Genomic DNA, 11542 nt, shown 5'->3' on the forward strand with positions numbered 1-11542 from the left:
TAGCCCGTGTCGGGCGTCGTTACGCTGATTTAATTAAATGGATCGATGGGCTAACGAGCTGGCCCGACACAGTTAGCAGGCCGACATGACGTGCCTGTGTCATAGTTGTGGCTCGCGTGCATGTAGCCCGTGTCGGGTGTTGTTTGGCATTTATAGACGTGCAGCGGATTAATTTAAAATAGATGTGAGGGGTTATTTGTAAAAATAATGACGCATGACGACCGTTGAAACTGGTGCTTTAAGTATAGTATAGAAGAGTGATTTTAAAGGACTCTAGGGTTAAATCTAAAAGAATTTGGACCTAGTTGTAAGGATCCTATAACAGATATGGATTGCGGGTTGGCTTCCATAAATCTCAGGGACTCTTTAACAAAAATGACCGGTTGTTATAAAACATGTGTGCCCTAAGCCATCGGCTCCTGATCTAAAAGCCCAAATTAGAATCGAACCGTTACACGATATTAGCCATCGGATCTGTGGTCTGTGGCTGACAACTCTCTCTTACTCGCACCCTTAGATCCTAATCTAACGGCAGTGGCGGAGGACGAAAAAAAATTTAGGTATGGCTCTACGCCGTGTAGTATTTAGCATACAATCAATCAAATTGTTGAACAAAAACGCACAACATATACTAAATCGTTGATGCACATTCGTACGTGTAATTTATGCGCAAAAGCACAATTAACTACACTATACATAGATCTAAGCAATGGGGCAATTAAAAAATAATGATCTATACTATTTCCAAAAAAGTATCCTTTTTTGCTATTCCTAAGTTTCCGTAAGTGAGAACACTATTGTTCAGAGACAACCACCAGAACACTTCAACATTGAGTAGTTTCTACACACTTTAGAAAGGGACTAATATAATCCTAAAACAGGTGTAGAGATATATACTATCTTAGAATTGATGTGTATTTCTCAAACTTAGGTATGGCCCAAGCTATACTAGGCCACAATAGGTCCTCCGCCCCTGTCTAACGGTTACGACCAGATCACACGAACTGTTATGCGTGTCTTAATCTCACCCATCGATTATGTATCCTACGGATAGGGTCGCTTCACCTTCATACTGCTCTCAACCGAGGCGGCACGTGCTCGGCTAACGGTGGCGCCTCGCCAAAGGATAGCCATCTCCTACACTAGCGCGCTAACCCCCCACGAAAACCGGTGCTATGGGCAAAGGGTTGCAAGGTGAAAACAGTAGAAGCGGTCTTACCGTCCATCGACGCGTCGACCGGCTAGGCCACGGTGAACAACAACATTGATGGAGAATCCATACTCCGGTGAGGAATTGTGCGCCCCCCAAATAAACATATATATGCTCGGGCGAAACGCAGGCGTGTATCGAGTGCTCTGGCGACACTACTCAGCTACCGACCAACCTGCATTAGTGACACATCTTTGCCACCTCGTGGATCCCATGCACCCAGAAATACCTTCGCCGCGCTCCACACACTGCGGTGAACACCCACCTACCTATACCAAGGCTTGAACTACGGTTGGGCACGAAGTCAACGGCGACGACGCTCCCCCGCACTCTCTTTGGTCTCTCCACGACAACTAGCACCCACGAGATGGATGGGGGTGCAAGCATATGATCGAAATGGGGGTATTGGGTTATATATCCACGAGGGACGAGGCCAAGGCCGTGGAAATGGCCGCCAACCTCACCTGGTTATCACACGAAGCTCATTTCTCCCTCAATAGATTGGTGAACGCGGGTGGAAGAGCAGTCCTGACTGGGTAGGTCCACTGGTCAGCAACGGTAACTGAGCTCGTGAGGAAAGGCTGACTGAGCGAGGCCATTTGCCCGAGAGATGTCCCACGCGTGGTGTAGCACCCAGGCGCGTGGTGGAAACGACCGCCAACCTCACCCGGTTATCACGTGAAGCTCGTTGCTCCCTCAACAGATTGGTGAACGCAGGTGGAAGAGGAGTCCTGACTGGGTAGGTGCACTAGTCAGCGACAGTAACTGAGCGTGTGGGGAAACACTACAAGAAACTAATAAATGTTCGTGGGTTAATTTAAAAACGTGGGTACCGACGTTCTTAATTAGGTTATGTTCGCAGGTTAATTTAAGAACGTGGGTACTCACGTTCTTAAATTAAATTCGTGGGTCGTGGTAAAACCGTCGAACTTATCGTATTAGAAACGTCGGTACCCACGTTCTTAAAGTAACACAACAACACCTACAGGCACTTTCAGCGGCCATTGTTATTTTCGGCGGCCTATACCCGACCGCCGAAAATAAGCTCGTATTTCCGGCGGCTTCTCGAAGCCGCCGGAAATAACCTTATTTTCGGCGGCGTCTGACACAGCCGCCGAAAATAAGGCTATTTTCGGCGGCTGTGTCAGACGCCGCCGAAAATAAGGTTATTTTCGGCGGCCCGAGCCTTGGCCGCCGAAAATACGGCTATAATAACGGACGAGCTTCTCTCTTCTCTCTCTTTCTCTCCTCACGCGCGCAGCCGCTCTGTCTTCCGCGCGCCGCCAGCGCGCCGCTAGCCGCCGCCGGCCTTCCTGCGCGCGCGCCCGCCGCCAGAGAGCGCTGCCTCCGGCCCCCGCCCCGCCGTCCTCCTCGGCGCGTCCCGCCACCAGCCGCCGCGTTCCCTGCGCGCTGCCGCGGCCGCCGCCCCGACCGGCTTCCCCTGCGCGCTGTCGCTGCCCCGACGAGCCCCAGCCGCGCTCGCCCTTGCCCGCGCGGCAGCCGCAAGCGCCGCTCGTCGTCCCGGCCGTCCGACGCCGCCAACGCCGCTCGCCGTCGCCACCGGATCCTACCACTCCACCGTCGCGTCACCATCCATAGGTTATTTTTTCGTATTTTATTTCATATTTTCGGCGGTCTTTATTTAATTCCCGCCGAAATTAGTGATATTTGTATATATATTTGTTTGATTTATGTGTGTGATTATTACATATTTGTAATTATGTTTGTTTAATTTCTGTGTATGATTAGTATATAGTTATAATTATGTTTGTTTGATTTGTGTGTTTGATTAGTGTTACTGTTTAATTTGATTTCATTAATACATTAGTGGTATATATGTGGTTTAGGTATTAGTGGCATATTGAATTTGTGGCATTAATTTTACATTAATATTATATTGTTAGTTTTACAAGAATATTATATTGTTAATTGTTCCATTATTAGTGTATGTGCTGGTTAGTTTGATTTGATTTGATTAGTAGTATATCATTCTGTGTTTTATATATACGTAATATGTTGTTTAGTGGCAGCGATGTTATGCTGCCGAAATTTATTTGGTCCTGCTAGCTTGCGGTGGGTTTAGAATCTATCCTTGCCTATACATATAGGACCGAAACCCTTAACAAAGTTGAATAATGTTTTCACGATATGGTTCGGTTTAACAGTCTCAGGCATGGCTGACGATCGTGCATGGATGTATAATGGCTGGAGTAGGAATGGACATCATTCTGATGAGTGGGTAGCCAAGACCAAAGATTTTGTGGACCACGTATTCGCCTTGTCCTTAACCGGCACTGTCAGATGCCCTTGTAGGCGGCACGAAAACAGTATATTTCTTAATAAGGAAAGAGTTAGCCTAGATCTTTGTCAGTTTGGATTTATGCCCGGATATGAGGTGTGGGAACATCATGGTGAGGTAGTACCCAACCGGAATGTAGAAGAGGAGGAGAACAATGATTGGGCTGGCGATGATGCGATGCATGAGATGCTAGATTCGCTACGTCCAGAATTCAACCTAAGCTCCGAGGATCCTGCCACACCAGAGGTTTCCAGATTTTTTAAACTACTAAAAGACTCTGAAGAGCCGTTGCATGAACACACAGATGTGAGTATACTCGCTTTTGTGACTCGGCTCATGGCCATTAAGTCCAAGTACTTTTTCTTGAACAATTGTTACAATGAGATTTTAAAGTTATTAGGAGATGTGCTCCCAAAGCCCAATAAGTTGCCTAAAGACATGTACCAATCAAAGACAATTATCAAAGGTCTCGGTATGGATTATGAGAAGATTGATGTGTGCAAAAATAATTGTATGCTTTTCATGAAGGAGCATGCGGAAGAGAAAAAATGTCTGAAATGTGGACAATCTAGATTTGTGGAAGTTGTTAATGATGAGGGTGAGAAGGTGATGACAGTTGTTGCACATAAGCAGCTCCGCTACTTGCCACTAACTCCTCGAGTGAAACGGATGTTTCTATCTAAAAAAACCGCTATGCACATGCGATGGCACAAAGAAGGTGTCCGTGATAACGATGACCTAATCGTGCACCCTTCAGATGGGGATGCATGGAAGGCTCTCGACACGTTTGATCCCGAGTTTGCAGCTGATCCGAGGAATGTTCGAATCGGCCTCGCGACCGATGGCTTTACACCTTTTGGTCAAATGGCATCATCATACTCATGTTGGTCCGTCTTTGTTATTCCATACAACCTTCCACCTTCTCTTTGTATGAAATATGAATTTATATTTCTTTGCTTAATCATTCCTGGCCCAGACTATCCTGGAAAGAACCTCAATGTCATGTTAAAACCCTTGATTGAAGAGTTGAAGGAGCTTTGGAAAGGTGTTGAAGCATACGATGTTTTTACAAAACAGATATTCAAACTTCGAGTTGCGTATTTGTGGTCGGTGCATGACTTCATGGCGTATGCTATTTTTACCGGTTGGAGTACACATGGTAGATTGACATGTCTATATTGCGGTTCAGATACAGATTGCTTCCATCTTGCTCATGGTGGAAAGATCACTTACTTCGATTGTCATCGACGCTGGTTGCCCAGGAAACACCCCTTTAGGAGCGATAAGAAAAACTTTATAAAGAACACTGTGGTCACCAAAGGTCCGCCTAAACGTCTTAACGCGGCAGAAATATATGCTCAGCTGAACAACCTTGTCCTAAATGAAAAGGGGGACAAGTACGAAGGATTCGGAGTGGACCACAACTGGACACATATATGTGGTCTCTGGGAGCTCCCTTATATGTCGTCATTGATTCTTGTGCACAACATTGATGTCATGCACCAAGAAAGTAATGTTGCTGAAGCCCTCATACACACCTACATGCATTTTGACAAAACAAAGGACAATCTGAAAGCTCGAAGAGATCTAGCAATGCTTTGTGACCGACCAACCCAAGTGCTCAATGACAACGGTAAGCCGCCACGTGCCTTGTTCTGTCTTACCTCTAAAGACAAGATCGAGGTAATGGGATGGATGAAAAAAATTAAATTTCCCGATGGTTATGCTGCGGGCTTGAAAAGAGCTATGAATATGAAAACGGGAAAACTAACTGGGTTAAAGAGCCATGACTTCCATATATTAATGGAGAGGATCATCCCTGTCATGTTTCGTGGTTATATGCCCGACGCCATGTGGCAAGCAATAGCTGAGCTAAGTTATTTCTACAGGCAGATCTGTGCCAAAGAAATAAGTAAAAATATGATGGAGAAGTTGGAGAAACAAATACCAGTGTTGTTATGCAAGCTAGAAAAAATATTCCCACCTGGATTCTTCAATCCGATGGAGCATCTACTTATTCACATTCCATATGAGGCAAAGGTTGGTGGACCTGTACAATATAGGTGGATGTATCACATTGAACGTGCACTCAAAAACCTGCGAGGCATGGTTCAAAATAAGGCTAGAGTAGAAGGATGCATCGCTGAAGCTTTTTTGCTAAAGGAGGTTTCATACTTCACGAGTGTGTATTTCGCAGAGGAACATAATGTCTATGCTGCTACCATGCGATACAATGTTGATGAGGAACCTCCTGTCAGTGATCTCAACATTTTCCAATGGAGAGGCACAAGTACTAGTAAGGGCACGTTCTACCACCTTAGCATGGAAGAAAGAATGTCTGCATTGCTATACATGTACTCTAATATGGAAGAGATGGAGCCATATTTCATGTAAGTCTTTATTTTACCCCTTAATTTCTTTACCAAAGGAGCCATATTTAATTACTTATTTGTCGGACAGTAAGTTCGACGAGGAAAATTGGACTTATTCCCATCAGCCTACAAGCAAACAACTAGATACTATGCGACGACATGGGAGGCAAGGAAGACCTAATTTTGTTGACTGGTTTCGCGAGCATGTAAACTCTCTATATTCCTTACTATCATGTCATTTAGCCTTTTACGTGAGGTAGTCATTTTAACTGTATATTATTTGCAGTGCACAAAGACTCCTAACATACACGAGGACTTGAGACAGCTATCTTATGGGACGGTCACTTGCAGAACATTTGGTCGATACGATGTGAATGGCTTTCGTTTTCGTTCAGACCAATTTGAAAAGTCTCGTCCTCGTGCAGCCACACGTAACATTGGAGTTCTGACTAGGGCACTCGATGCACTCGGCAGAGAAACTAATTATTATGGCATCATTCAAAACATCCTAGAGTTTAATTTTGCAGGGAACAAACCTTTGAAATTAGTATTCTTTCTATGTGATTGGTTTGACAGCACTAATGGGATTAGACAAAGTCAATATGGTATAACTGAAGTAAAGCACAAGGAACGACTTCGAGGCCATGATAATTTTATCCTTGCACACCAGTGCGAGCAGGTCTACTATATGTCGTACCCAAATCCGAAGTTTGAAGCATGGTGGGTAGTTCATAAGGTGAACCCTAGGGAACGTTTACATACTCCTTGCACTGCTGGTTATCAATTCGAAGACGAGTTTTTAGGATCCAAACCCGTTACACGACTTCGTCGACCAGTTATTGGCTTCTGGAGGTAGTGGACACAACTCCAACGACCCCAATGTGTGATTAAGTTAGCTTTGTGCCGCACTGTGTTGTAATAAACTATTTGTGGACTTTATGTTTGTATGGACTATTTGTGGACTTTATATTTGTATGGACTCAAGTTTTAGGTTGTGAACTAAAGTATGAATTTTCTGTTATTGTATGGAATTTCTGTTATTGTATGAATTTTGTATGAAATTCTGTTATTTTTCGCTTTTTTCAATTTTTTTTGCTCTGAAATTAGTAATTTTCGGCGGCCCCTCCTGGCCGCCGAAAATAAGTATTTTATTTTCGGCATTTTTAATTTCCGGCGGCTGTCTGTATAGCCGCCGTAAATAATCTGTTATTTTCGGCGGCCAGACAGGCAGCCGCCGGAAATAAGCTATTTTCGGCGGCCAGGCTCTGGCCGCCGAAAATAAAGCCTTATTTTCGGCCAGTTTTTTTTGGCGGCCAGAAACCGCCGAAAATAAGCCATTTGCCGCCGAAAATAGCTAATTTTCGGCGGCAAATGGCTTATTTTCGGCGGTTTCTGGCCGCCGAAAATGATTGTACCTGTTGTAGTGTAAATTCGTGGGCCACGTGGGCACCGTCGAACTTAACCCAAAGACCTAAATCTCTCGCCGCCGCGCGTCTCTTTCTTTCCCTCTGTATACCGCGAGCGCCCGCAGCTAGATGCCAGCCGCGCGCCCGCCGCTATCTGCCCGCCTCCAGCACCCCGCCGCCACCCCTCGCGGTGATCTGTGTGGGCGACGTCCACGGCTACATCCCGAAGCTAGAGAGCCTCTGGTCCAACCTCCAGGCCGCACTCCCCGTCAACGCCTTGGCCACCGCGCTGGTCATCTTCCTCGGCGACTACAACGACCGCGGTCCGCACACCCGCAGGGTCCTCAACTTCCTCCTCGCGCTCTCGACGCGCTACTCAGCGCAGCGCCATGTCTTCCTCTACGACAACCACGACCTCGCCTTCGCGGTGTTCGTTGGGGCGCTGCCGCCGCCGCCCGACGGCTCCCTGTTCTTCGGCCACCTGCACAGCGCCATCTCTCTTTCCTCCCTCTCTCGCTGCTCCCTCCCCCGTCGCCCTGTTCCGCATCCAATGGCTAGAGGATTTGGTGATCCCGCCCCGCTCAACCGCGCCCGCTCCGCTTGTCGCCGCGGCCTGTGGCACGTCCTCACCACCCTCACGCCCCATCTCTTCTCCCTCTCATGAAGTTAGATGTGGACATCCGTGTGCTGCTTCATAGACTTTCCAGTGGAGGAGGCGGAGATGACCGTGGTGGCCGGCGAGGATGGGGGCACTGGCGCCTAGGTCACACTCATCATGAAGCTAGGTGACATGGCCAGTCCTTACCACTGGAGAGGACAAGGATGTGGTCCACGACATGTAAGGCATCTGTGGCTGCTTCAATCCTCCCAAGCTCTAATCCAGTTTGGCTATGTCTTGTTAAAAATGTACAATGAAATTGCAAATGAACATCAACATTTGTTTTATCTTGATTTAGATCTTAAAATCTGTGCGATTGATGGTAAAGTTGGTTTTGGACATACAATGCTTAAAAGTCAAGTAATTGAAATTGATTGCTTATAGGCTACTCGATTATATAGTTGGAGAAACATATTTCATCAAATTGTTAACTTGTTAGACATTTAAATCATATTGTTGCTACAGATTCTAATACATCCATTTTACTGGTTCATAATGATACTATTTTCCATGTTGTCTCTGCCCTTGCTGTTGACCATACAGGATCCAGAGTGCTCTCTGATAGCTATGATTATATGCATATGTACGACTTCCAGGGTATGAATTCAAAGGCCATTCGGATAATTATGGATGTAAGGGGATATTACATATTTATGGTATGAATTCAAAGCTATCAAATTGCTCTCTGATAGCTTTGAGGGCCACCAAGTTTGTAGCCTAAGCTGGAGTCCAACGTCCGATTGATTCTTATGTGTTACCGGTTCAGCTCAGGCTAAGGTATTCTGCTCTTGTAACCTTTCATATTTTCCATTACTTCAGAGGTGAAAACTTGTTGTCGATAATTATGCTTTAAGTCAGATTTATGATAGGGATGGGCTTACACTACACGAGTTTGTCAAGGGTGATATGTATATTCGTGATCTGAAGAATACAAAAGGTCACATCTCTTAGCTTACAGGTGGTGAGTGTAATCCAAAGTCAAAAGAGACCATTTTGACATCATCTGAAGATGGCTCCATACGTCTCTAGGATGTGTATGACTTTAAAAAGAAGCAGGTATTTTGATCTATTATTTCTATTTGCCCGGCATTAATGAATTGTTTTCTAAAATAATATCGGGTGACCCTTGGAAGGCATTGTTATTGGTTTACTTTAGTACCACAAAATTCTTCATTTGATATTCCATATATCAAATCTTTTATCATCAGAACTATAGCTAGCTGAATCTTGTTAATTATTACTTTATGAAGGACCAATGTGGATTCTTGTTACATTAGGTGCATGGGACCATGAATGAAAACGAATTGTAGGTGGCATAGGAGATGGTTCTATACATGTATATATTTTATGTAGAGTTCCTATGTTCCGCTATCACTTTATTTATATCAAATTGTTTCTTGCAATGTTCTCTGACCTGCATACTATATCTCCATTGGTCTGGACCATAAAAGCTGGATGGGATAGCAGACTAGATATTCATGCTGAGAAAACATTCACAGATTATATTGCTAATTTACTTTTAGTGGACACCTTAAGGGCTCATTCGGTTAGAGGTCAATTGAGGAGGATTGGAGGGGATTCTATTCAATTTTGAATAAGAGTCATTTAATCTACCTTAATCCCCTCTTATTCCTATGCAACCGAACAATGCCTAACATGTTGCACAAATTATTCTTCAGTTCCTTTATTTCCATTATCGGAAGCAATGTGAGTTTTCAGACGAGCACGACAATGCAGATAAATCCTAACTGACAGAAATGGTTTCTTCTTCGGTACAAAGGTCTGGTTCTCCTATAATATCATGTTGCATTGTAGTTCTGGACTGATAGGAATCCTTTATGTACAGAAATCACATTTTGAGTATAATGTAAATCTTGAATGATGTGTCAAACTGAAGTATGTAGGGAGATGAGATAGAATGTAGGTATATTCAACAAGTCACCCTATATTGTTGTCTACGTGTGTATGCAGAACTGAAGCTGAAATGAGTACTTCGGTAGCAGCATCATTCTGATCTGAAGACCACCGCTCACGCTCAGGACAGATTTGGAGCGTCATTTCACTGGTTGGTTGCTGCTTGCAGGGTAGTTCTCACGGCGTCATGTCTTGTGGATAGGCTTGTGCACTTGTATCAAAACGTCGAGATGTGCCACCACATTTTTTTCTAAAGTTGGCTTTGGTTGTTTTAATTTCAAGGATTTTTAAAATAAATTGGTTTGTTTTGACAGTTGGTCTAATGAAGGTTTAGACATGTTTTAACAGTTATCTCATTTAAACAAGATCTATTTATATGATATATTTAAACTGTAGCAATGCACGGGCACATAACTAGTAATTTTTGAAAATTGTGTTGCTTGTTTCATGAATCTATTCTATTTAGGGTCATTTAGTGCCTTGTACAAAGATGAACCTGAACTTTTTTGGTCGTTTTGTTGAACATTTTCTATTAATATTTTCCATATTAGTTGTGAATGATTCTCAGTTTCTCACTCAACCTTGTACTTGTAGCAAGGATGTTCGAACTAAAATTGGAAGCCTTTTATAAACTTATTTACTTTATTCCTAAATATTTTCTTTACTTTTGAGTTTGAAGTACATTAATGTTGCCATGCTGACTATATTGAAGAATGTCGCCAATGTCCTGACTGCTTCTGGGGAAACTTATTTTTTCAAGAAGCAGCATGGTACTCAAGTTTGGGTTGCTCTTATGTTGATGGTATGTCATATTCCTATGTTAGAAAAACATGAGGAACAAGGAGTTGATTTCCATCACAAGTGTTTGCTGCCAGATAATTTTTAGTACACATGCTACTAGTTGATTGTCCGATTGACCTGCTCACTCCCAAATATCTAATCACTGTGAAATTTTGACTTGCAATTATTATGTGTTGACCCTTCAACACCTGAGCCGTTGATATGTTTGTGCAGATAATCTCTGCAGTTCCGGGAGGAATAACGGATCTGTCATTCCATGCTATGGGATATATCTGGCAGACCTTAAACTGCGTTCTGACGGTGGCATATTCGGTATTTCTTTCCTAAACACAAATGGCAAGCTGATTTAGTTTAGTACATGCTGTCAACTATTGAATCTTCAGTCCGACCAAATGTTTTAGTTATTTTTTCCAGCCCCTTAGACTAGGACTTCAGTTTACAAAACTAGTACATTTAGTTAGTTACAAAGTTATTAAACATTTATTCCAACTAATTAGCTTTTTCTTTCAGCTTACATTGCGACATGTAATGGACAGTGCTAAGCAAGTCACCAAGTCTGGGAATTTGAATGAGCTTTCGAACAACAATCTGATGTCCTTATCAAGAGCGATGGAGCTAATGTTTGAACTTGTGTGTTTGAACTTGTGAACTAAAAATATGAACTATGGATGTGAACTTGTGTGAATTTGTGAACTTATGTATTTGGACTTATGTGAATTTGTGAACTTATATATTTGGACTTGTGTGAATTTGTGATATGAACATATATCAATGTGTTTGAAATCTGTATTGTATGTGATATTATGTGTGTCTAATTTTTCATTTTTTGTATTTTTTATTTTTTCTGGAAAAGGATTAAGAACGTGGGTACCCACGTTCTTA

General features: G+C 43.4%; 1 pseudogene; it reads left to right on the forward strand.

Moving 5' to 3' along the window:
* The first annotated feature begins 7957 nt into the window (after window positions 1–7957).
* On the forward strand, window positions 7958–10061 carry LOC103626796 (WD repeat-containing protein 70-like; annotated as a pseudogene).
* Window positions 10062–11542: the final 1481 nt, after the last annotated feature.

Source organism: Zea mays, chromosome 5, assembly GCF_902167145.1.
Source record: "Zea mays cultivar B73 chromosome 5, Zm-B73-REFERENCE-NAM-5.0, whole genome shotgun sequence".
Lineage (NCBI taxonomy): Eukaryota > Viridiplantae > Streptophyta > Magnoliopsida > Poales > Poaceae > Zea > Zea mays.